The sequence below is a fragment of the Schistocerca nitens genome, chromosome 4 (assembly GCF_023898315.1).
Source record: "Schistocerca nitens isolate TAMUIC-IGC-003100 chromosome 4, iqSchNite1.1, whole genome shotgun sequence".
Lineage (NCBI taxonomy): Eukaryota > Metazoa > Arthropoda > Insecta > Orthoptera > Acrididae > Schistocerca > Schistocerca nitens.
The window spans coordinates 246,872,854-246,898,880 of NC_064617.1; positions in this window are offsets into that span (position 1 = coordinate 246,872,854).

Below are 26,027 nucleotides of genomic sequence, written 5' to 3' on the forward strand. Positions count from 1 at the left end.
ATCCTTGTCAGGTAAGAACCACATTATTTTAGCGTATCCTAATGTTAAATTTCTGGACACATGACCATAAATTCAATTGACACTGCAAATACATATCAAGTAAATCCAGTCGTTGGCACATAACAGAATTAACTTCCTAAAAGGTTTGTCTTGCACTGACTGGACGGGGGACCTTAAGGACCCTCTTATGCCTGCACAAGCAGACAATTAGGAGTAAGAAGGAGTATGGCTGCACGTTGAATTACTACACTCCCACGTCACGACCGTATACGATCAGCAGCTCTGCAACTTTGTGGAGAATATTTTAAAACGATACCCGTATCTGGCATGTAAATGGAATTGGTAACTGTTTACGAGCCGAAAGCTCTAACGTCATCCGTTACAACGGAAATTACCTCAGATACTAAATGCGGTACGCTTTAAGTCATTCTGGACGATGAAACCCAGATCCTCTACTACCAATATCATACAGTATGGTGAAATCCTGGAACATCTGACAGCGCAATGTTAATATGAGGACAGAGGACGTGTGGTATCAATCAAACAATATCCCTTCAAATATTCTTTGTAATATATATGACAGTGAAGGTTTCGTACCCTCGAATGAACGCAGAGCCTAGTCTACACTGTCAAAATTGCATTGTTAAGAGCATGACTGATATTTACTGGGTGATCAAAAAGTCAGTATAAATTTGAAAACTTAATAAACTTAATAGAGAGGTAAAAATTGACACATATGCTTGGAATGACATGGGGTTTTATTAGAACAAAAAGAAAACAAAGTTCACAAAATGTCCGATAGATAGCGCTGGACAGCAAAACGTCAGTGACTGCGCATGACAATCGTGTATAAAAGGAGCTGTAATAAGAGAGAGAATCAGATGCGCCAGCAGTCACAGCATGTTGACATTACCTGAAAAGGCGCTTTTAGTGAAGCTGTATTATCAGAATGGGGAGTTCAAATGGTTCCAAATGCGCTCTGCACACTATGGGACTTAACATCTGAGGTCATCAGTCCCCTAGACTTAGAACTACTTAAACCTAAGGACATCACACACATCGATGCCCGAGGCAGGATTTGAACCTGCGACCGTAGCAGTCGCGCGGTTCCGGACTGAAGCGCCTAGAACCGCTCGGCCACCGCGGCCGGCACAATGGGGAGTGTGCTAGTTCAGCGTTACTATCCTATCGCCATAGGAAGGGAATTACTCCTCCACCGGGTAAAGGTCCGTTGACAAATGCAGCTGTGGCGAGAATGATTTAGAAGTTCGAAGCCACGGGTTGTTTAGACGATAGACCCCGTAGTGGCCGACCGAGCACAAGGTGTAATGCATTCCATACACTACTGTTTGGTTGGCACTTAGGCGTACCCTCCGATGCTATCCGTACAAAATCCATCGGCATCATGAACTGTTACCTGGCGATTTAGTGAAGCGGAGGGCATTTGCGGTGGGGGCGTGTCAAAAGATGGCGGAAGATGACGATTGGTTTAGTAACGTGTTGTGGACCGACGAAGCTCATTTCACGCTCCGAGGGTCTGTCAACGCCCATAACTGCAGAATTTGGGCTACCGAAAATCCTACAACTGTCGTGGAAACTCCATTGCACGACGAGAAAGTCACGGTATGGGTTGGATTTACCACATCTACCGTTATCGGGCCTTTTTTCTTCGAGGAAATGCTTGATTCTGATTTTGTAACTGCTACCGTGACGGGTAAGAGGTACGGCAATATGTTACAGAATCGCATTATCCCCAGCCTGGCTGATAAACACCTGCTGGAATGTACGATGTTTATGCAGGATGGCGCACCACCCCATACTGCTAGACGCGTGAAAGATCTCTCGCGCGCGTCGTTTGGTGATGATCGTTTGCTCAGCCGCCACTTTCGTCATGCTTGGCCTCCCAGGTCCCCAGACCTCAGTCTCTGCGATTATTGGCTTTGGGGTTACCTGAAGTCGCAAGTGTATCGTGATCGACCGACATCTCTAGGGATGCTGAAAGACAACATCCGACGCCAATGCCTCACCATAAATCCGGACATGTTTTACAGTGCTGTTCGCAACATTATTCCTCGACTGGAGCTATTATTGAGGAATGACGATGGACATCATCTTTGCATTGTCTTACTTTGTTATGATAATTATTGCTATTCTGATCAGATGAAGCGCCATCTGTCGGACATTTTTTGAACTTTTGTATTTTTTTTTGGTTTTAATAAAATCCCTTGTCATTCCAAGCATGTGTGTCAATTTGTACCTCTCTATCTACATTATTCCGCGATTTATGCAGTTTTCAAATTTATACTGACTTTTCGATCACGCAGTACTTTACAATTTACTTTTGGATACAGTTCCTGCTCAATATAAAACCTTCATATTTCTATTTCTTCCGTTACTGGGTATTTAAATTCCTCATTTGTACCGAGTAAATAAAACAATGAAATAACATGGTTCAAATGGCTCTGAGCACTATGGGACTTAACTTCTGAGGTCATCAGTCGCCTAGAACGTAGAACTACTTAAAACGATCGCGGGCAAGTGCTCTACCAACTGAGCTACCGAAACACGACTCACACCCGGTACTCAAAGCTTTACTTCTGCCAGTACCTCGTCTCCTACCTTCCAAACTTTACAGAAGCTCTCCTGCGAACCTTGCAGAACTATCACTCCTGAAAGAAAGGATATTGCGGAGACATGGCTTAGCCACATCCTGGGGGATGTTTCCAGAATGAGATTTTCACTCTGCAGCGGAGTGTGCGCTGATATGAAACTTCCTGGCAGATTAAAACTGTGTGCCCGACCGAGACTCGAACTCGGGACCTTTGCCTTTCGCGGGCAAGTGCTCTACCAACTGAGCTACCGAAGCACGACTCACGCCCGGTACTCACAGCTTTACTTCTGCCAGTATCTCGTCTCCTATCTTCCAAACTTTACAGACGCTCTCCTGCGAACCTTACAGAACTAGCACTCCAGAAAGAAAGGATATTGCGGAGACATGGCTCAGCCACATCCTGGGGGATGTTTCCAGACTAAGATTTTCACTCTGCAGCGGAGTGTGCGCTGATATGAAACTTCCTGGCAGATTAAAACTGTGTGCCCGACCGAGACTCGAACTCGGGACCTTTGCCTTTCGCGGGCAAGTGCTCTACCAACTGAGCTACCGAAGCACGACTCACGCTCGGTACTCACAGCTTTACTTCTGCCAGTACCTCGTCTCCTACCTTCCAAACTTTACAGACGCTCTCCTGCGAACCTTACAGAACTAGCACTCCAGAAAGAAAGGATATTGCGGAGACATGGCTCAGCCACATCCTGGGGGATGCTTCCAGACTGAGATTTTCACTCTGCAGCGGAGTGTGCGCTGATATGAAACTTCCTGGCAGATTAAAACTGTGTGCCCGACCGAGACTCGAACTCGGGACCTTTGCCTTTCGCGGGCAAGCAGGAGAGCTTCTGTAAAGTTTGGAAGGTAGGAGACGAGGTACTGGCAGAAGTAAAGCTTTGGGTACCGGGCGTGAGTCGTGCTTCGGTAGCTCAGTTGGTAGAGCACTTGCCCGCGAAAGGCAAAGGTCCCGAGTTCGAGACTCGGTCGGGCACACAGTTTTAATCTGCCAGGAAGTTTCATATCAGCGCACACTCCGCTGCAGAGTGAAAATCTCATTCTACTTAAACCTAACTAACCTAAGTACATCACACACATCCATGCCCTAGGCAGGGTTCGAACCTGCGACCGTAGCAGTCGCGCGGTTCTGGACTGAGCGCCTAGAATTGCTAGACCATCGCGGCCGGCTTAAAACGATGAGACATACAAATTCAGCACATTCCACTTTAAGGAAGAACATTCGTCTGGCACAGGCAAATTACATGCACAACTAATACACTGAGCATTGAGGTGAGAAAAGTCTTGGGATACCTCATAATATCTTGTCGGATCTCCTTTTTCCAGGCGTTATGCAGCACCTCGACGTGGCATGGACTCAACAAGTCGCTGAAAGTCCCCTGCAGAAATATTGTGCCTATATGGCCATTCATAACTGCGAAAGTATTGCGGTGCAGGATTTTGTGCACAAACTGGCCTCTCGATTATGCCCCATAACTGTTACATGGGTGGGCTCAAATTGTCCAGAATGTTCTTCAAAATGGCTCTGAGCACTATGCGACTTCTGAGGTCATCAGTCGCCTAGAACTTAGAACTAATTAAACCTAACTAACCTAAGGACATCACACACATCCATGCCCGAGGCAGGATTCGAACCTGCGACCGTAGCGGTGGCTCGGCTCCAGACTGTAGCGCCTAGAACCGCACGGCCACTCCGACCGGCAATGTTCTTCAAACCTATCGCGAAAAATTGTGGCTGGCTCTTACGGCGCACTGTCAGCAATAAAAATTCCATCGCTGTTTGGAAACCTGAAGTATATGAATGGCTGAAAATGCTCTCCAAGAGGTTCAGTGATCCATAAGATCCAGTCCATTCCATATAAACATAGCCTACGCCATTATGAAGCCGACACCTCCTTGGATCCATGGCTTCGTGGGGTCTGCGCCATAGTTGAACCCTACCATCGGCCCTAACCAACAGAAACTGGGACTCATTTGACCACGCCACGGCTTCACAGTCATCTAGGGTCCAACCGATATGGTCACGAGCGCAGGAGAGGCGTCGCAGGCGATGTCGTGCTGTTAGCAAGGCATTCGCCTCGGTCGTCTGCTGCCATTGCCCATTAATGCCAAGTTTCGCCGCACTGCCCTAACGGATACGTTTTTCATACGTCCCAGATTTTTCTGTTGTCGATTCACTCTGTCGTTAGATAAAGATCGTCGGCCATTGCGTCGTCCGTTGTGAGAAGTAATTTCTGAAATGTGGTATTCTCGGCAAACTATTAACACTATGGGACTCGTAATATTGAATTCCCAAGCGATTTCCGAAATGGAAAGTCTCATGCGCCTAGCTCCAACTATCATTCCGCGTTGAAAGTCTACTAATTGTGCTCGTGCGTCCATAATGACGTCGGACTCCTCTTCACATGGATCATCTGAGTACGAATGACAGCTCCGCCATCGCACTGCCATTTTATACTTTGTGTAAGCGATACTACCGCCATCTGTATATATGCATATCGCCATCCCATGAATTTTGACACATCAGTGTAGTTCTCAACATTCAAAATCTCAAGAGCCGATCGTATTAAAAAAAAAAAAAAAAAAAAAAAAAAAAAGAGGCAACCACGAAGGAATTATCAGAATGGGACGTGTGATGTAAATGTACAGACAAAGAAATAATTAGAATTTCAGAAAAAATGGATGATTTGTTCAAGAGAAAGAGTTCCCCAAATTGATCTATATCTACATCCATACTCCGCAAGCCAACCTGGCGGTGTGTGGTGGATGGTACCTTGCGTACCTCTATCGTTTATCCCTTCTGTTCCAGCCGGCCGGAGTGGCCGAGCGGTTCTAGGCGCTACAGTCTGGAACTGCGCGACCGCTACGGTCGCGGGTTCGAATCCTGCCTCGGGCATGGATGTGTGTGATGTCCTTGGGTTAGTTAGGTTTAAATAGTTCTAAGTTCTAGGGGACTGATGACCTCAGCAGTTAAGTCCCATAGTGCTCAGAGCCATTTGAACCATTTTGAACCTTCTGTTCCAGTCTCGTATTGTTCGTGGAAAGAAAGATTGTCGGTATGCCTCTGTGTGGGCTTTAATCTCTCTGATTTTATCCTCATGGTCTCTTCGCGAGATATGCGTAGGAGGGAACAATATACTGCTTGACTCCTCCTCAAGATATGTTCTCGAAACTTCAACAAAAGCCCGTACCGAGCTACTGAGCGTCTCTCTTGCAGAGTCTTCCACTGGAGTTTAACTGTCATCTCCGTAACGCTTTCGCGATTACTAAATGATCCTGTAACGAAGCACGCTGCTCTCCGTTGGATCTTCTCTTCTATCACCCTATCTGGTACGGATCCAACACCGGTGAGCGGTATTCAAGCAGAGGGCGAACAAGTGTAATGTAATCTACTTCATTTGTTTTCGGACTGCATTTCCTTAGGATTCTTCCAAAGAATCTCAGTTTGGCATCTGCTTTACCGACGATTAATTTTATATGGTCATTCCATTTCAAAACACTCCTAATGCCTACTCCCAGATAATTTATGGAATTAACTGCTTCCAGTTGCTGACCTCCTATATTTTAGCTAAATGATAAAGGATCTTTCTTTTTATGTATTCGCAGCACTTGTCTACATTGAGATTCAATTGCCATTCCCTGCACCATGCGTCAATTCGATGCAGATCCTCCTGCATTTCAGCACAATCTTCCTTTGTTACAACCTCTAGTTATACTACAGCATCATCCGCAAAAAGCCTCACTGAACTTTCGATGTTATCCACAAGATCATTTATGTATATTGTGAATAGTAACGGTCCTACGACACTCCCCTGCAGCACTCCTGAAATCACTCTTACTTCGGAAGACTTCTCTCCATTGAGAATGACATGCTGCGTTCTGTTATCTAGGAACTCTTCAATCCAATCACACAATTGGCCTGATAGTTCATATGCTCTTACTTTGTTCATTAAACGACTGAGGGAACTGTATCAAACGCCTCGCGGAAGTCAAGAAACTCGGCATCTACCTGGGAACCCGTGTCTATGGCCCTCTGAGTCTCGTGGACGAATAGCGCGAGCTGGGTTTCACACGACCGTCTTTTTCGAAACCCATGCTGATTCCTACATAGTAAATTTCTAGTCTCCAGAAAAGTCATTATACTCGAACATAATACGTGTTCCAAAATTCTACAACTAACAGACGTTAGAGATATAGGTCTATAGTTCTGCACATCTGTTCGACGCCCCTTCTTGAAAACGGGGATGACCTGTGCCCTTTTCCAATCTTTTGGAACGCTACGCTCTTCTAGAGACCCACGGTACACCACTGCAAGAAGGGGGGGGGGGGCAAGTTCCTTCGCGTACTCTGTGTAAAATCGAACTGGTATCCCATCAGGTCCAGCGGCCGTTCCTCTTTTGAGCGATTTTAATCAAGTCAATAACGCGTTGGTCCACCTCTGGGCCTTATGCAAGCAGTTATTCTGCTTGGCAATGATTGATAGAGTTGTTGGATGTCCTCCTGAGGGATATGGTGCCAAATTCTGACCAGCTGACGCTTTAGATCGTCAAAATCCTGAACTGGTTGGAGGGCTGTATCCATAGTGCTCCAAATGTTCACAATTGGGGATATATCCGACTACCTTGCTGGCCAAGATCTGGTTTGGCAAGCACGAAGACAAGCAGTACAATCTCTCGCTGTGTGTGGCGACGCATTATCGTGCTGAAATGTAAGCGCAGAATGGTTTGCCACGAAGGGCAACGCAACAAGACGTAGAATGTCGTCGACGTACCGCTGTGCTGTAAGGGTTCCACAGATGACAACCAAGAGCGTCGTCATCTGAAAAGACATGGCACCCCGACCATCACTCCTGGTTGTTGGGCCGGATGACAGGAGACAGTCAGGCTGGTATCCCACTACTGTCCAGGCAATTTCCAGACGCGTATTCGGCCTGGAAACTCATTGGAGTGGAATTGTCTCCAGTGATGAATCCCGCTTTAAAATGGGGCCCGATGACTCGCGAAGTCGTGTCTGGAGACGCTCCCGACAGCGGTGGCATACCAACCTGAATGTCGCCCGCGATACAGCCCTAAAGCCAGGAGTAATGGTCTTGGGTGTGATTTTTTTCCATAGCAGGATACCTTTGACTGTCCTGTGCGGCAGCTTTACGTCACAGCGTTACATTGACGTTTTTGTACTCTTCATGGCAAGTCATCCTGGGTTTTACATTTCAGGAAAATAACGCCTACTCACAGACGGTTTCTACTGCTTGTTTCCTGCTTGCCAACCCCTACCCTGGCCATCATGGTCGTCAGACCACTCCTCAGTTGAGAACGTTTGGAGCATAATGGGCAGGACCCTCCAACCAGCTCGGGACATCGCCAATGCAATGCGCCAATGGGACAGAATCCGGCACGGCATCCCTCAGGAGGACATCCAATAACTCTGACACTTCCTGCCAGATTAAAACTGTGTGCCGCACCGAGACTCGAACCCGGGACCTTTGCCTTTCGCTGGCAAGTGCTCTACCATCTGAGCTACCCAAACACGACTCACGACCTGTCCTGACAGCTTGAAGGTTCGCAGAAGAGCTTCTGTGAAGTTTGGAAAGTAGGAGACGAGGTACTGGCAGAATTGAAGCTGTGAGGACGGGTCGTGAGTCGTGCTTGGGTAGCTCAGATGGTAGAGCACTTGCCCGCGAAAGGCAGAGGTCCCGAGTTCGAGTCCCGGTCCGGCACACAGTTTTAATCTTCCAGGCAGTTTCATATCAGCGCACTCCGCTGCAGAGTGAAAATATCATTCTGGATCCAATATCTCTATCAACCATTGCCAAGCCGAATAACTGCTTGCACAAGGTCCAGAGGTGGACAAGTGTATTACTGAATTCCTCTATTAGTGAAGCTCTTTCTCTTGAATAAATCATTCTATTTTTCTGAAACAGTAATCATTTATTTGTTGTACATGTACATCACATATACAGATTTCCGTCCCTTTCGAATAATCCCTTCGTAGTGCGTTTTCTTTTTTCTCTTTTTGTGTTAGTGTGTATTATCACTGAGTTTTAACTTAAGCCGCCGCGTTCATAACTGATATTTATCGGCGGATGACACATTGTAACACCTTCAGCTCAAACATACAAGTTTCTCTATAGACTGTCACTGACTGCTTGGTTTTACAGTTTTACAAAACATCGATTGTTGAGAAAAACCAATAGACAGCATTTTTAATAAAACTTAAGTGTAGTACGACAATTTTCGTCTATAAATCGATGCTGCCTATAGCGACTGCTTGCATCTCCTGTAATACACTCCTGGAAATGGAAAAAAGAACACATTGACACCGGTGTGTCAGACCCACCATACTTGCTCCGGACACTGCGAGAGGGCTGTACAAGCAATGATCACACGCACGGCACATCGGACACACCATGACCCGCGGTGTTGGCCGTCGAATGGCGCTAGCTGCGCAGCATTTGTGCACCGCCGCCGTCAGTGTCAGCCAGTTTGCCGTGGCATACGGAGCTCCATCGCAGTCTTTAACACTGGTAGCATGCCGCGACAGCGTGGACGTGAACCGTATGTGCAGTTGACGGACTTTGAGCGAGGGCGTATAGTGGGCATGCGGGAGGCCGGGTGGACGTACCGCCGAATTGCTCAACACGTGGGGCGTGAGGTCTCCACAGTACATCGATGTTGTCGCCAGTGGTCGGCGGAAGGTGCACGTGCCCGTCGACCTGGGACCGGACCGCAGCGACGCACGGATGCACGCCAAGACCGTAGGATCCTACGCAGTGCCGTAGGGGACCGCACCGCCACTTCCCAGCAAATTAGGGACACTGTTGCTCCTGGGGTATCGGCGAGGACCATTCGGAACCGTCTCCATGAAGCTGGGCTACGGTCCCGCACACCGTTAGGCCGTCTTCCGCTCACGCCCCAACATCGTGCAGCCCGCCTCCAGTGGTGTCGCGACAGGCGTGAATGGAGGGACGAATGGAGACGTGTCGTCTTCAGCGATGAGAGTCGCTTCTGCCTTGGTGCCAATGATGGTCGTATGCGTGTTTGGCACCGTGCAGGTGAGCGCCACAATCAGGACTGCATACGACCGAGGCACACAGGGCCAACACCCGGCATCATGGTGTGGGGAGCGATCTCCTACACTGGCCGTACACCACTGGTGATCGTCGAGGGGACACTGAATAGTGCACGGTACATCCAAATCGTCATCGAACCCATCGTTCTACCATTCCTAGACCGGCAAGGGAACTTGCTGTTCCAACAGGACAATGCACGTCCGCATGTATCCCGTGCCACCCAACGTGCTCTAGAAGGTGTAAGTCAACTACCCTGGCCAGCAAGATCTCCGGATCTGTCCCCCATTGAGCATGTTTGGGACTGGATGAAGCGTCGACTCACGCGGTCTGCACGTCCAGCACGAACGCTGGTCCAACTGAGGCGCCAGGTGGAAATGGCATGGCAAGCCGTTCCACAGGACTACATCCAGCATGTCTACGATCGTCTCCATGGGAGAATAGCAGCCTGCATTGCTGCGAAAGGTGGATATACACTGTACTAGTGCCGACATTGTGCATGCTCTGTTGCCTGTGTCTATGTGCCTGTGGTTCTGTCAGTGTGATCATGTGATGTATCTGACCCCAGGAATGTGTCAATAAAGTTTCCCCTTCCTGGGACAATGAATTCACGGTGTTCTTATTTCAATTTCCAGGAGTGTAGAAATAGAAATAGCGCTGTCTGCAAGTCTGAGAATAACTTTTATAGTTCACTAGGTAAGCAAGGTGTCTGGAAAATGATATATTCCGAACAAAAGCGTAAGTACTTAAATTTTGAATTACGAATGTCCTATCTGAATTAATGTGGAAACAGCGCGCTGTGATTAGGTGCCCGCTCTGGCCTATAAAGTATTCGAAATCAACGACGTCGCGTAAGATTTATGGAGCCTACCTAACTGGGTATTACTTAAACCAGACGAGACAATACATTTCTCGTAAGGGAGATCAAGGTGTCTAACAATTGACATTGCTGCTTTATGATGTCCTCTAGAATCCAAGGGAGAGTCCTTATTGCACGATAGAGAACATCACACATTTGATCTTGAAAAAACCTCAAAATAAACAATGTCCTGCAGCATATCACACCGTTGTCTATAAGCTGGTTCTACACAGTTCTATCATAGTTGTCGTGCATATCGAGAAATACTGGGATGAAAACAACATCACAGCCGAGCAAATGAAGAGCTTCAAGAAAGGGTCCGATGGCTACAAATAACAATTTATGACAGACGCAGTAGTACGCAGTTAGACCTAAGCAACAAAAAGTACATCGCCAAAACGTTGGTCACGTCCAAGAGCCATCAGACTGATTCTGTGGAACACTACCTCTTGCTTTGATAATACCGTCAATTCGGCGAGGAAGAGAGTCCACAAATTTCTTCAGGTATGTCATATCAGACTGGAGACATACACAGATAATTGGATCTCATAAAGCTTCCAGATTGTGGGGATGATGATTGCTAAGTTTCACATGCTATTCTAAATAGTTCCAGACATTTTCTACAGGATTAATATCGCGTGATTTATCGGGATAATTGAAGTGGATAGGCAGTCAGAGTGTTTGTGACAACAGGGCTCTTGTCTTGGGAGACAGAAGTAACCAAAGCTGTGCCAGGGTAGAGATGCAAAGGAAAGGGTAAAACTTGGTCACTGAGGTTTTTGAAGTAAACACGCTGATTCATGTCCATGGTAACTTGAATGAGTGAGTCCCAGTCATCGTACGGAAAACACTCCCAAGACGTCACGCTACCACCTCCAGCCCGAACTATAGTTTCTAAACACTGCAGGTTAAACGCCTCATTGGGTCGCCGTGCACTCGACATCTTGCGTCATTTTTAAAAGAGGCGGAACAGCGATCCGTCGGAGCACACTACTTATCTACAGTTAGCTACTATCCAGTTTTGTTTTGACTGGTGCACTGAAGACACGCTGCCTAATGACCAAAGCCTTCTGCGAGGACTCGACTCCAAATGTACATTACATCCATTGCCTGCACAGTGTTTGCTCGGAAATTGGTTGAGATGCATCAGCATTCACTGACATCAGCAATTCTGGTCATGTTTGAAATCGATTCTCATTGATGAGGTGCGACAATCGCTTCTGATCCCTGTCGATTAGCATCTTTTTACAAACACTGTTCTTAAGCAGTGCGGCATCATTGCGAGTGGTCCACAAGTTGGACACTTCACGTTGATACACCAAAAAATCGGATAACTACGTTCACGGTGAGGTCTTGGGCACGTGCACTGTGGTTGCTTTATGCTAGATAGTCCAGTCTCCATGTCGAACCGTCATACTGCGCTGGCGCGCGCGCGCGCGCACACACACACACACACACACACACACACACACACACACACACATACACACACACCACTTTAATCCCCTGACTTATTAATTGGCACTTTATAGTTCAATAATATCATTAACAGTAATACGCCTGTTTTTGGCTTCAATTAATTAAGAAGAATAAGGGTACATTATTGCTCTTTTAAAGGAGAGGCTGACACATTTTCGGAAAAAATCGCAACACCAAGAAGAAGTTGGCTGCCGCGGTGGCCGAGCGGTTCTGGGCGCTTCAGTCCGGAACCGCGCGACTGCTACGGTCGCAGGTTCGAATCCTGCCTCGGGCATGGATGCGTGTGGTGTCCTTCTAAGATAGGGGACTGATGACCTCAGATGTTCCATAGTGCTCAGAGCCATTTGAACCATTTTGAACCAACAAGTTGTTTTCCGACATAAACGAAAATTGGTACGCGCGTTTCATCATCTGAAAGATGATTATCCAAATTTCACACCAGTCACATAAGTGTGACTCTAGTAGCGCCACAATTAGGATGCAAATCAGGTTTGCTTTAAATGTACGCTGTAATGATCGTGAGCGTTAGTTATCTTTGAGGTTGGACGTGGTGAGCTGGTGTTACTCAAGAATTCCTTTAAGGCGACTAAGACGCCATTACCAACAACTCGCTGATTTTGAGTGAGGTCATGTAATAATACAGGAAGACATGACAGGAAAGTAGCTACTATACATGATTGCTGGCAGCTGTGACAGTGTCCTGTAGCAAGATCACCGAGATCCGGACGGCCACGTGGCATTAAAATGAGCAAAGACCACTGTATTTGGCGTATTGCTCTGGCGCATCGCACTGCATCTGAAAAGCAATTCGAGCAGCAGTTGGCACCACAGTGACACAACGAACTGTTACAAATCGGTTACTTCGAGGATATCTCAGAGCCAGTCGCTCCACTGACCCCAAACCACCGCCATTTGTGACATTAGCAGTGTCAAGGGAGAGCTCAATGGAGGGCAGGGTCTTTTCTGATGAAAACTGGTTATGCCTCGGTGCCAATGACGGCCGTGTGTTGGTTATAAGGAGGCCAGTTACAGTCTTGCACTCAACTTGTGTGGTAGACAAACTGGACCAACACCTAGGTTATAGTCTGAGGTGCTATCTCGAATGACAGCAGGAGCACTCCCGTGGTTATTCCACCCAGCATGATTGCGAAATTGTACGTAAATCTGGTGATAGGGCCTTTCGTACTACCATTCATGAACAGCATTCCCAGGGGGTATTTTCGAACAAGATAACGCTCGCCCACATACCACTGTCGCAACCAAAGATGCTCTACAGAGTGCTGACCTGTTACCTCGCCCTTGTCGATAAACAGATCTGTTTCCAGTCGAGCACATATGTAACAACGTTGGACGACAACTCCAGTCTCATCCACAACCAGCATTTACCATCACTGTATTGACAGTCCAAGTGCAACAGGCGTGGACCTCCATCCCACAAACTGACATCCGGCACCTTCACAACACACTGCAGGGACGTTTGCATGCTTGCATTCAACATTTTGGCGGATACACCAGTTGTTAATGCAGTAGCATTACATTTTTTGCTATGGCGTGTCTCGCGCTTACATTAACCTGTGATCTTGCAATGTTAATCACTTAAATATTGGAAGGAAATCCTGGTGGGGCTATTTAATTGACTGAGAATCTAGGCAGAAGTTAGTGTACTAAAAATATTTTTTCCCAAAAGAGACATAAAATATGCTAAACACGTTATTGATTGAATACCGTAAACAACTAATAGGTGATTTAAGACTACGCTGGACAAGAATTCTGGGTGGCAGAGACAGTTTAACTAGTGGAGTGAGTCAAGTACTGTGGCCCTTAAAATGTGGATAAAGCAATCTGAATTGATCAGGCTCTGATTGATCAAATCTACTGAAGCTAGGTGCAGCTGAGAGCAAGTGGCGATTGAGATCTGTACACCCTGATAATACCGGAGCAGCAGTATGTTACCCTGTTTGTTTCGTGCGGCGATGTAACTTGCAGCTGGCGAAATGTGTGCGGCGGAGGTGAGACGTGGAGGCAGCACCTGTGAATCGATCGGGGCCACGAAAGAAATGCAAAAATCTCACGGTCTAGCGATGAGGCAGACGAATCGCAATTTACTCTCCACCAGAGCCCTGAAATCACAGTAGGGTTCAGTGTGTGACACACCCATTCGCTGGTCGTACCAAGGACCAATTTTGCTCTCTTATACGACAGAGTTCACAAAGGCACCAAACGTCAAGATTGGTAAACCAAAAGCCAATGAGAGTGCCCTCGGCAAACGAGTAGTCTGAGATGTTTGAAGTTGGTACAGTAAGAACTTCACAACAGGCTCCCTAGTATATACTACTCGCAAGTGAAGTCAGTCTCAGGACAGGTCCCAAGTACCAATCACACATGCCTGAGCTTCGACCAGAAGTGTTTACCAGACCAAAGTCCCGCACCCGAGTGCTTCGCACCTCTCAAGGAAAAAAATTCTGTTTTCCTGTAAAGTGCACAAACGATACCACCTTCACCCCATCTTGAGCCAATCACAGGGCTCTAGAGGTGCTAAATGTCCCCTCCCACAAGACAACACAAACTCATGTCGAACCAGGGCAAGAGTTAAGAAACTTGCATCTCTAAAAAAAACAGAAAGAAGAAACCGCCAATTGCTGGCTTTTTTAAATTTTTCCAGAGGGGAAGTTGATTTTTTTCGAAATCGTGTCTCTTTCCACAGCAACAGGCAAACAGATACAATCTTAAAGATCTTTATCTAAATGACCTGTGCCTTGGAGCTTGTTAGTCCTAGCTATGAAGTGTAATAAAGATTCTATCTCTCAACATTTCTCTGATGACAGATTTTTCTTATACAACCGAGGTGGCCGGGGAAGTGGTTCACTGGCCTATTTGCACTATCGGCGGACATGAAAACTTGTGACTTTTTATCACGCATGGCTCTGCACACAATGCCCATTTTACGACTCCACTGTGTAGATGCGTTCCTTTAAACCATCACCCCAGCCCAAGCTTCTGCTGGTGCTGAAGCAGGTAGCATGGCATTGATCTGCTGGAGACCTGTCTTGATGAGGGGCTGCCCTGTCTGCCCTGTACAGCTGTGGGCCTATCCGGCAAGATATACTAAGGGATGTGCTCACCGCCAATTTCTCCCAACATGCCGTTTGTATAAGCTAAGAATCATAAAAACATCTCATGCTTTTAGCGCCCTACCAGGCTCCATCAACGTCTGTTCAGGCCGTTAACTTTCTAGAGTCTCGCTCAAGGTGCATCAGGTTGTAATGAAATCTTTAATAATTTTCTGTATGCGAAAAATAGATGAGAGAGTAACTTGTCCTCTCAATATATTATCTAGAAAAGCGTATTCCAGAAGTTTCATTACTCTACATTAATTATTTTTTTGTGTTGCAATTTTCCGTCACTGAATGCTGTAGAATGAGTCGCCAATTTTTCGTGGCATACGTACGCTATGAGAAAATATCTAATTAACTGTCCAATTAATGGATGTTAAAACTTCCCTAACTCTTCTACATGGATACCAGAATTATTTCATTCTTGAAATATGTGATGCCATTTTGGAATTCTACAATCATGTTGCATACAAGTGCAGGAAACATTGTAACACAAATGATTCCAAAAGGGTGATACAATTATGAAACGTCCCCTTTGAACAATTATACATGCCTGTGCTTAAACTGACACACAATATTTTTAGCGCAACGCAATCTGACTTTCAATAATCGCTACAAAAGAGTGGCCCTGACTAACATTAACCTATACCTTTCACAAATCACTTACCTCACAAAAATCTTCGTTACTCGAATTACTGCAATACAGCGAGCGCCACTACAGCCAGCTAAATAAAAGATTCAAACTACGGAAGGCACTAACTACTGATAGGCATAGTTAGCAAATGAAAGATTTTAATAGAGAACAAACAATGTATTTACCTTAATAGTGTTGAAAAATCATAATATACATAGCAGTTCATGACATCCAGTTTTACAAATTTCAAAACTCCGCCATTTCTCTCCCCACATCCACCACTGCTGGCGGCTCACCTCCAACTGCGCAACGCTACGCGCTGTTCACATCCAGCTGCCCAACACTACAATGGCAGACAACAATGCAAACTAGCCACAGACTGCACACTAGAGTTGGGCAACACGATTCTTTTTCCCGATTCGATTCCTACGATTCAGTCTCACATTGCGAATCGATTCCTACGATTCGTTCACGATTCATCTAGTCTGCGATGGCACGGTTCTTACGGAATGCAAGTTCTACATCTTACTCATAGATGGCAGGACATGTCTGAAATTGTCAATGGGGTTAGAATCGAACTGTGTCATAAGATATGCCAGAAGTAGTTTATTTATGAGTAAACATGCACATGACGTTACAAGTGTGATTCTCGATTTATACGTGTAATGCCTTAATTGATGAAAGGTCACGTTTGATTTGATTGCATCTATTGTTTTATTTCAATATGACAGGAAAGAGGAGTCGATTTGTGCGAAAGATGGTGCAAAATTACGTGGTATGCCAGTTTGGTTGTGTGGCTTGAACGTATCTAACTACAGATGTCTGTTTTATAGTAACAAAATCTAGCAGTGAGGCAGACGTGGTTTGGCTCATATCATCCTATGTTTTTCTGTGCTAAGATGTCTTTCCAAGTCCACATCATCCTTGTAATTCATAACGCAGCTGACAGCCCTCCCACACAGCAAATTTAGCTTAACTTTCATTTCTTCTAAATACAAAGCATAGGTATTTTGCTTTTAGTTTGCCTGAGAACTTGCCGCTGTCACTACTGTTTACGTGAGAAGATTGAATCCTACTGTTTAGAAGTAAACAGTAGGATTCAATCGAATACAGCGACATTACTTCACTAAAATTTAATATGAATCTGAACACGATAACATTCGAAAACTCGCCGGCCGCGGTGGTCTCGCGGTTCTAGGCGCGCAGTCCGGAACCGTGCGACTGCTACGGTCGCAGGTTCGAATCCTGCCTCGGGCATGAATGTGTGTGATGTCCTTAGGTTAGTTAGGTTTAAGTAGTTCTAGGGGACTAATGACCACAGCAGTTGAGTCCCATAGTGCTCAGAGCCATTCGAAAACTCGAACTTGAAATTGCTAAATAAAAAGCTTTTGTTTAAAGATAAACTTGAAAATCAAAATCCGTATCTAAATATAAAAGTTTATCCGAACTTTTAAAGCCGTTCCCAAGAAACACGAAATTCGCGTTTTTATTTAAAAAATTCTTTTGTGTAAAATCGCGTGCTGTAAGGAAAGACACATAAAGACAGATAAACATAAAAACCAAAACCTTAACTACATTCAATACGTACTAACAAAGTTTTACGAGATGGCGTTATGAAAACATGTGAAATAGCGTTTTTATAATATAAAATTGCGTTTTTACGAATGGAACTATGTAGGTGAAATTAAAAAGCAAAAACCAGTCTAAATGCAAAATTTCATGCAAATCGTTAGGGCCGTTTTCGAGATACGCGAAATATAATACATAATCGTGTGTATAGAAGGTGTGTGTGTTTTGCATTGCATCTGCAACAAATAAGAGGTACGTATTTATTCATCATACTTGGATTTCTTGATTTTAATCGTCTGTCTTGGGAGCTGTGTACTCGCTGTATATCGTTTCTGTCATCACTAGTTCGTGTATTACTCGCGCAAACTAAGCTGACGTCGGCGAGGTGGCTGATGGTAGCGATAGTAAACGGGAAATGCCTTTACGCTAGTTCCCGCCAGCCACCGCCAACTGTCAGCTTGGTTTTCACGAGTAATATTACGGCTCACGAACTGCGTTTGTTCGTTCCGAGCTTCCTTTGTTCACACGCATGCTCCACTTGACTGCCATCTGGCGGTCATAATCATTCGGCACGACTCGGCATGATTCGGAAGTTGCCTTCGAAAAATAGCGTACTAAGAATCGATGAATCGTTGGAACTTGGAATCGCCACGACTCGGAAACAAGCAGTCGTTCTTACGATTCTTTTGAACGACGATTCGTTCGTATCACGATTCGATTCTTACGATTCTTTATTTAGAGTCGTTCAAATGAACGACTCGTTCACGAATCGCCACAACTCTACTGCACACAGCACAGCCAGTGATTTTCATACAGAGCGCTACGTAACGTTGCCAATAAGAAAACATAATCAGCCTACTTACACAATCTTTAAGGTCAATAGCTGTCATCAGAGGCTGCAGAATTAACAGCAAAATATTATTAGAACTCACAAGTACCTGGCACCAAAAAGAGCAGTTTGTCAACTAACGTAAAATATAAAGTTTGCATATGGTGTAAAAACTTTGTGTAGTCACATGACATGTGCGCGTCATAGACTGGTATATTAAAACAACTTCAAAGCGGTACCTCCACCATAAAAAAAAGTTCAGATGTGCGTGAAACCTTATGGGACTTAACTGCTAAGGTCATCACTCCCTAAGCTTACACACTACTTAACCTAAATTATCCTAAGGACAAACACACACACCCATGCCCGAGGGAGGACTCGAATCTACGCCGGGCCAGCCGCACAGTCCATGACTGCAGCACCCCAGGACCGCTCGGCTAATCCCGCGCGGCCCTCCACCATGAAATAAAGTAAAATAGGTAATGAAATGAAGGGCTAAAAACATGATCATGCAACAATTTCCGTATGTATAAAGTGTCGTACAGTAGAAAATACAAAACAAAAGTAAAAAATAACAACCTCACACTACAGTTTGCATCATACGTTCTAGTTTTCATTTTTATACTTCATCTGGTGAGCAAGATGTATGAGACAGGCGAAATACACTCAGACTTCAAGAAGAATATAATAATTCCAATCCCAAAGAAAGCAGGTGCTGACAGATGTGAAAATTACCGAACAATCAGTTTAATAAGTCACGGATGCAAAATACTAATGCGAATTCTTTACAGACGAATGGAAAAACTGGTAGAAACCGACCTCCGGGAAGATCAGTTTGGATTCCGTAGAAATATTGGAACACGTGAGGCAATACTGACCTACGACTTATCCTAGAAGCTAGATTAAGGAAAGGCAAACCTACATTTCTAGCATTTGTAGAGAAAGCTTTTGACAATGTTGACTGGAATACTCTCTTTCAAATTCTAAAGGTGGCAGGGGTAAAATACAGGGATCGAAAGGCTATTTACAATTTGTACAGAAGCCAGGTGGCTGTTATAAGAGTCGGGGTGCATGAAAGGGAAGCAGTGGTTGGGAAGGGAGTGAGACAGGGTTGTAGCCTCTCCCCGGTGTTGTTCAATCTGTATATTGAGCAAGCAGTAAAGGAGACGAGAGGTATTAAAATCGATGGAGAAGAAATAAAAACTTTAAGGTTCGCCGATGACAGTGTAATTCTGTCAGAGACAGCAAAGGACTTGGAAGAGCAGTTGAACGGAATGGACAGTGTCTTGAAAGGAGGATATAAGATGAACATCAACAAAAGCAAAACGAGGATAATGGAATGTAGACGAATTAAGTTGGGTGATGCTGAGGGAATTAGATTAGGAAATGAGACACTTAAAGTAGTAAAGGAGTCTTGCTATTTGGGGAGCAAATTAACTGATGATGGTCGAAGTAGAGAAGATATAAAATGTAGACTGGCAATGGCAAGGAAAGCGTTTCTAAAGAAGAGAAATTTGTTAACATCGAGAGTAGATCTAAGTGTCAGGAAGTCGTTTCTGAAAGTATTTGTATGGAGCGTAGCCATGTATGGAAGAGAAACATGGACAATAAATACTTTGGACAAGAAGAGAATAGAAGCTTTCGAAATGTGGTGCTACAGAAGAATGCTGAAGATTGGATGGGTAGATCATATAACTAATGAGGAGGTATTGAATAGGATTGGGGAGAAGAGGAGTTTGTGGCACAACTTGACTAGAAGAAGGGATCGGTTGGTAGGACATGTTCTGAGGCATCAAGGGATCACCAATTTAGTATTGGAGGGCAGCGTGGAGGGTAAAAATCGCAGAGGGAGACCAAGAGATGAATACACTAAACAGATTCAGAAGGATGTAGGTTGCAGTAGGTACTGGGAGATGAAGAAGCTTGCACAGGATAGAGTAGCATGGAGAGCTGCATCAAACCAGTCTCAGGACTGAAGACCACAACAACAACCACTTTAAGCGACGCGCAAAATCAACAAACACATCTAATCAGTATAATCCGAGTTTTCTATCAGTTAAAATACCACTTTAAGGACGGCCTTCATTTTAATTAATAACAGTACAATAATACTGAGGACCATTATTGTAAGCTAAAAAAAATTTGCAAATACTACTAATTATCAAGGCGTTTAATAATTATGGTGTGAGAAATCCAATAGTGACCACTAGAGTGCGCCACCTACGGCTGTAGGTTGAGCGACGTGCGATGCAGTAGTCTTTGTATGCAACTCACAGGCTGCCGTCTGCGCCAACTACCTACCACGCAGGCCAAACAACGTGATAAAGAAATTCATGTTTGTGGAACAAGGACGAACGCGAGACACTGCGTGCCCACTGGAGAACGTCGTCATAAATATTAAAGTAAGCTTTATGGAAAAATTCATTCTGTTAGTTAAAATTCTTACCACGTTCTTTTCAAGTTCCACAAGCACGCCAAAGTACCGCCCATTGTTCGCTCTACGCAAGATCCCCATGTTATTGCCAATACCGTGGCACAACTTCTAATAAATCCAAAAGGATCCTACGTATATCTGATGTAAAAGTTGTCTTTAGAAGTGAAAAGACGTTGGGTTACAGGGTTCGTCACAGCAGTTTACAAGGAAAGAATAAGCATTTGTACTCCGGTGTTTAAAAGATAACATTTGATGGCTGTCAACACAATTACGTTGGGTAGACGGGCCGAATATTGAAAATGCGCTTTGGTGAAAGTACAGACGGGGAAAAATATACAGGAACGGAATCTACGAAAATCATCGAACGCTGGACTGGACTGCAAGATGGAAAGCTGATTTTCAATTATCTGTACGACCGTTGGCATTCTTCCTAGAAAGACAATTTCCCGCACCAAATGCGCTGTGCGCTCTGCGGGTTACAGATAGTCTGTATGTTAAACTGACCGGACAATTTGCAGGAAAGGAAGGACTGGCTGAGAAATCTGTACGGCGTCTGCAGAACATACCAAAGACGAATCTGAGCTCGAAGAATGTGGTCAAAGACATTAATACTTACGCTGTCACGTTATTACACTAATGGCCATTAAAATTGCTACACCAAGAAGAAATGCAGATGATAAACGGGTATTCATTGGACAAATATATTATAATAGAACTGACATGTGATTACATTTTCACCTAATTTGGGTGCATAGATCCAGAGAAATCAGTATCCAAAACAACCACATCTGGCCGTAATAACGGTCTTAATACGCCTGGGCATTGAGCAAAACAGAGCTTGGATGGCGTGTACAGGTACAGCTGCTCATGCAGCTTCAACACGATACCACAGTTCATAAAGAGTACTGACTGGCGTATTGTGACGAGCCAATTGCTCGGCCACCATTGACCAGACGTTTTCAGTTGGTGAGAGATCTGGAGAATGTGCTGGCCAGGGCAGTAGTCGAACATTTTCTGTATCCAGAAAGGCCCGTAGAGGTCCTGCAACATGCGTCCGTGCATTATCCTGCTGAAATGTAGGACTTCACTGGGATCGAACGAAGGGTACAGCCGCGGGTCGTAACACATCTGAAATGAAACGTCCACTGTTCAAAGTGCCCTCAATGCGAACCAGAGGTGACCGACACGTGAAACCAATGGCACCCCATACCAACACGCCGAGTGAGACGCCAGTATGGCGATGACGAATACACGCTTCCAATGTGCGTTCACCACGATGTCGCCAAACACGGATGCGACCATCATGCTGCTGTAAAGAGAACCTGGATTCATCGGAAAAAATTACATTTTGCCATTCGTGCACTCAGGTTCGGTGTTGAGTACACCATCGCAGGCGCTCCTGCCTGTGATGCATCGTCAAGGGTAACTGCAGCCATGGTCTCCGAGCTGATAGTCCATGCTGCAGCAAACGTCGTCGAACTGTTGGTGCAGATGGTTGTTGTCTTGCAAACGTCCCCATCTGTTGACCCAGGGATCGAGACGTGGCTGCACGATCCGTTACAGCCATGCGGATAATGGTTCAAATGGCTCTGAGCACTATGGGACTTAACAGCTGTGGTCATTAGTCACCTAGAACTTAGAACTACTTAAACCTAACTAACCTAAGGACATCACACACATCCATGCCCGAGGCAGGATTCCAACCTGCGACCGCAGCAGTAGCGCGGCTCCGGACTGGGCGCCTAGAACCGCTCGGCTACAGCGGCCGGCGCGGATAAGATGCCTGTCATCTCGACTGCTAGTGATACGAGGCCGATGGGATCCAGCACGGCGTCCCGTATTACCCTCCTGAACCCACCGATTCCATATTCTGCTAACAGTCATTGGATCTCGACCAACGCGAGCAGCAATGTCGCGATGAGATGAACCGCAATCGCGGTAGGCTGCAATCCGACCTTTATCAAAGTCGGAAACGTGATGGTACGCATTTCTCCTCCTTACACGAGGCATCACAACAATGTTTCACCAGGTAACGCCGGTCAACTGATGTTAGTGTATGAGAAATCGGTTGGATACCTTCCTCATGTCAGCACGTTGTAGGTGTCGCCACCGGCGTCAACCTTGTGTGAATGCTCTGAAAAGCTAATCATTTGCATATCACAGCATCTTCTTCCTGTCGGTTAAATTTCGCGTCTGTAGCATGTCATCTTCGTGGTGTATTAATGGGCAGTATTGTAGTTTACTATTATGACGTAGACAACTGGAGAAGTGCTAGGAAATTAGCGAATGGAAAAGACAAACACAGCAAGCGTGTGTAATCACTAACGAGCGTCAACAAATAACGTGCAGATGAAACATTGTGTCAGAGACAATTCTTCATCCAAAAATCTAGACCATCAACATTCCACCAATCAGTGTGTCATGCAGGAAATCAAACACCACAGCACTTCAACCAAGGAGAGACGAATAATACCAGTAATTGTGCCTGGAATATGAATGGATTCGTGGCTAAGTCCCCTTGCGAGGATGGCGTCGTAGCACAATCAACCTGGAAAAAGTTGACACAGACATGGCGTAGTACTGATAAATCTCCAGCAAGCTTGTCTCTGAAAGTTTGGGCTCCGTGCGCGCTCTATAGGACCAAGCAATACCGATAGAAAAATATCTGAAGTACGTCGTCATTGTCCCCTCAGTTTGACTGTCGACATGGTTTCGAAGCTCTAATGGTTCAAATGGCTCTGAGCACTATGGGACTTAACTTCTGAGGTCATCAGTCGCCTAGAACGTAGAACTAATTGAACCTAACTAACCTAAGGACATCACACACATCCATGCCCGAGGCAGGATTCGAACCTGTGACCGTAGCGGTCTCTCGGCTCCAGACTGCAGCGCCTAGAACCGCTCGGCCACTCCTACCGCCTTCGAAGCTCTACGAGCGATATGACACATCTATCTGTCTGGACCAATTGGACTGGGACGGTGTAGGATATCAGGCATTACTCAGAGGCTAAAGTAGTGCACCAGGAACTTACACTGGTAATCTTCTGCCTTCTGGCAATAAAGAACTAAAAAAAAAAACAACCTAAAAGCATGTTGCATAATAATCAATGGCGAGTGTTTAGGGACTGAACACCATTAACATTTTTATACATCCATCTTATCCATACGTAGGGAAAAACAGTGGACAACATTTTAAGTTTCTGTCATGAAAAAGTACGTTGCTTGCGGTTAAAATTGAAACATCAGGAGTGATAGCAAAGGACAAAATTTTACTTACTGTGCTGTGCAATATAGTATCATTAAATTTGCATGAGATTCTTAGGTATACAGCAAGGGAAATTTAGTACAGAAACCTACCATCTCTGGCAACACAACAGCTTTTATCTGGTTGGGCACTGACTCGGACTGAACTTGGATGACAGATACGGTTTCGTCATTCCATGCTCTCACAAGTCTGTCGTAGTAGTTAGCGACTGGAGCGTGCTAGTATCTTGGCAACCTGTGACCAGATGTTTTCAGTAGTCGAGAAAACTTGGCCGGCCACTGTGGCCGAGCGGTTCTAGGTGCTTCAGTCTGGAACCGCGCGACCGCTACGGGCGCAGGTCCGAATCCTGCCTCGGGCATGGATGTGTGTGATGTCCTTAGATTAGTTAGGTTTAAGTAGTTCTAAGTTATAGATGTTAAGGCCCCTGGTGCTCAGAACCATTTGAGCCATTGGAGAAAACTTGAAAACATGCTGGGCAGTGCAACAGTCGAACACGACCTGTATCGATATGGGTCACGCCACCATGGGAAACATGGATATTTGTGTTACCTAATTTGCAAGGTAATATGACCGAGATCTCAAAGATATGTCACAGCCGCCAGCCTTAGCACCTCAAAAATGTAACCCCGATGTCCAAAATACCGGCTGTGCGAATCAGAGGTGACGGTGTTGTGTACTGACTGACATCATATTGATAGAACTCAACACGTCGCTCTTAATGTAAGAAAACCGGCATATGTAAAGGTAATTTCCGGAGTACTCCAGGAAAATGTGGTAGGACCGTTATCGTTTACAAAATGTATAAAAGATCTTGTAAAAAGCATCGGATGCTCTTTTAGGCTGGTCGCAGAAGATGCGGTTGTCTGCAACAAAGTAGCAACGCCAGAAGCTAGTACCGATTTGCAGAGTGAGCTCTGGAGAATTGATGAAAGATGCAGGCTCTGGCACTTGACCCTGAACGTAAATAAATGTAGCATTTTGAGCTTGTACGAGGTGTGACTGGAAAGTTTTAAGAATGGGCTTGTAATTTTACAAAGGTGCTACTGTGATGCATCTCCTTTCCTGAAGTGTGTTAAGGACGCTCTCTGTATTTGCTTGGTTGTCTTAAATCGAGTCAAAACGCTTCCCTTTCAGTGAAAATTTTAGTTTAGGAAACAGGTAGAAATCCACAGGGGAAAGATCAGGGAGATATGGCGGTTGTGGAAGCTCAGGAATGTTGAATTTGGTCAAAAATTCAGCGATGGAGAAGGCACGATGAGCCGGAGCATTATCATGGTGCAACACCCAACTCCGGTCTCCACAATGAAGGCCTTTTTTTCCGCACCTTTTCTCGCAAACGCTGAAGGACACATTTGTAGTATTCCTGGTAAATTACCTGTGCTCCAGGGGTAAATTCATGATGCACAATACCGCCAGAATCGAAAAAAATCGCCAACATTGTCTTCACCTTCGAACGACTTTGACGTGCTTTTTTTGGTCGTGGTGAACCTGGTGTCTTCCACTGCAAAGACTGCACTTGGGTTTCAGGATTATATCCATATACCAAAGATTCGTCATCTGTAATTACCCTATTTAACAAATCTGGGTCACTCTTAGTCCGATTAATCAGTCCTTAGCATACTTCAAGTCAGCACTGTCTGTGGTCACTTGACCATTTGGGAATGAATTTTGCGGACACTCGACGCATGTTCAGATCTTCAGTTAAAATCGACTGAACTGCATAGCCATCTCCCTAACTGTGTCTACGATCAGAGCGCACTAAGGTGCGAACTTTCACAACATTTTCATTCGTTTTTGAGGTGGAAGGAACGCCAGACCGTGGTTTATCTTCAAATGATTCGTGGCCTTTTTTTAATCTGTTGAACCAGATAAAAACATTTGACTGGCTCATACAATTATCTCCAACAGTTGTTTTGAATAGGTGGTAAGTCTCAGAAGGTGATTTCCCGGTTTTAAAACAAAATTTCACACAAACTCGTTGCTCCATTTTTACTTCAATTTCCACACAGACAGAATCCAGCAACAAGCCCTAACAGACCCGTACTCAACCAGCTGCCACAACCAACTGAATAAAGGAAACGCAGTTTTCTGTCAGAGGGCGTTCAAAGACCAGACAACGACTCACCCCCCTCCCTCCGTGTACCTGCCCGCCAAGCCAG